General features: G+C 42.7%; 1 long non-coding RNA gene across 1 annotated transcript; it reads left to right on the top strand.

The window, feature by feature from the left end:
• Positions 1–539: 539 nt before the first annotated feature.
• Positions 540–1232, top strand: LOC146391707 (uncharacterized). The gene is made up of 4 exons (XR_014798646.1): positions 540–746; positions 835–906; positions 982–1068; positions 1151–1232. It is a non-coding gene; the product is annotated as an uncharacterized LOC146391707 (long non-coding RNA).
• The last annotated feature ends 909 nt before the right edge of the window (positions 1233–2141 follow it).

A 2141-nucleotide genomic window follows, 5' to 3' on the forward strand; every position in this document is an offset into this window, starting at 1 on the left:
CGATGACTTTCTGCGAACAGTATTTCTTATAACTCAGCAGTATAATGCATCATAAAACAATATCATTCATTCACAATAAATCAGCAGTCTAATGTAATGCAAATCAGTTTAACAAATGCAATAGTTATCACCTTCTTCTAATTCAGGAGAATAATGCAAACTAAAACTACATAATAATTCACAATCTTTAATTAGGGGTCTAACATGGCATAAAATAATATTATAATCCCACACTGGCAAACTTCTCCAAGTTCTCCAACTGCTCCAGCCCCCCGCCACCCTGAAAAAGGATAAGCGGAAGCAGACGGATGGACGGATGCTTGGATGGATGGATGCATAGACGGATGGATGGACAGATGGATGGGTGGATGGACGGGTGGATGGATGGATGGATGGGTGGATGGCATCGGTTTATCTTTAATCTCAAGATTTACTAATCATACAAGAATCCTGTTGTGCTGTTTTGGACGGTTGTATGAACAGGTTCAGCTCCAGTTTAACAAGCATCACTTAACCATCATGAGAATTTATTTAGTTTTTCTTGTTTTCCTTGGTGACTGTTTCACAGCAACTCGCCATCAGGCTCCCAGATTCTCTTCCGATATTTGAACTGCTGGTGTTGGCAACAGATGAGTTTCCTCAGCTGTGTGTTGGAGTGAGAGACTGTAGTAATGATAAACCACCAACCGGCCAACAGCTCAGGTTTGATATTATAGAGCTGAACGGCGCTCCTGTTCCAGTGCCAGGTAGGACCGTTTCTGAATTTCTCTGCTGACTTCCTGAAGCTTCAAACTTCAACTTGTTTCAACAAGCTTCCTTCTTTCCGTGCGTCAGGAGATAGTGGAGCACTCAGAGCCGTGCAGGTAACCCAGCTGGACCGAGACACTGTTCTCATCACCTTGGAAAGTAAGTCCCCTCGCATATTGTGAATCCTTCAAATGTCTTTCGTGCTCATTCTCAATCTGTGTACCATTTGGACAGGAACTGTAAAGATCGTGAACCTGCAAGGACTTCCATCCAGACAGCTGGCTGCAGAAATAGTCTTTGACTTCCCCATTGAAACACTAGGTAGAAATAATGATGTGACAAACAGAGTGAATGAGAGCTGATGTGTGTCCTGAAAGCTGAGTGACACCTCCTGTTCTGTCAGTCTGCTTGCAGGATAGTGTGCTGGCGTTCTGGAAGCATGGCCTCAAAGGGAGGAGTTTCCATTCAGATGAGTTGATGAACTAGTAAATTCATCCAGCGTTGGCTGAGCTCGTATCATGTGCTTATCATATTTGTTCTAAGTCATTACACATGTGAATTTTCACTTTATGTGCAGGTAACACAAGAAATTACAGATGAGAGTCGTGTGTTCAGAGTTCTGGGAACAAACAGGTATGTTAACAGTATGCTGACAAGAGCTATCAATCACTGTGAGAAACTAGTAATCCTAGAACATCAGAAGTAATCAGGATAGTATTTTTCTTGATACTATTGTTAATAGACCTGGAAGTGATTTTCAGAGTAGCATGTGGAAGTAGCATGAATACTACTAGCATTAATGGTAGCATTAAAGCAGGAGTCACACTAGAGTGTTTGTTCTGTTGGTTACTCAGATCCAAGGATTTAGGAAATGCAGCCTATGTGTTTGCATGCAGCCCTCCAAAAAAAACCAGCCATTAAAGTTACCAACTACCGTCTACCTGACACTTTGTACAGAAAACTACTTTCCTTAGTGCTAATTTTCTTTATGCTAGTACCAAATCACAACAATAGTCACTTCAAGACACTGTATATTGTAAGGTAAAGGCCCTGCAATTATGGTGCACAAAGGTGAAAAACTCCCTTTTAGCAGGTGAAAACCTGAACCACGCTGGGGGAGGGGCGGGCATCTGCTGCGATCGGTTGGGGTGGTGAGAGGAGGAAGACGGGACAAAGACAATCTGGGGAAGAGAGCCAGAGAATATTCTCAACTAATGATTGAATGCAGAGAGGTGTATAAACAGATAGTGAGTGAAAAGGGCGACTGAAGAAGAAACACATCAGGGGAACCCGTCAGCAGCCTAGACTTAGGCTAACTAAGGGAGGATTCAGGGAAGAAAGGAAAGTTGTAATCCTAATGTTAAAAGTAGAGAGGGTGTCCGTCTCCCAAACCC

The sequence above is a fragment of the Perissodus microlepis genome, chromosome 3, assembly GCF_051167445.1.
Source record: "Perissodus microlepis isolate ML-2025 ecotype Zambia chromosome 3, ASM5116744v1, whole genome shotgun sequence".
In the NCBI taxonomy this organism is placed as follows: Eukaryota; Metazoa; Chordata; class Actinopteri; order Cichliformes; family Cichlidae; genus Perissodus; species Perissodus microlepis.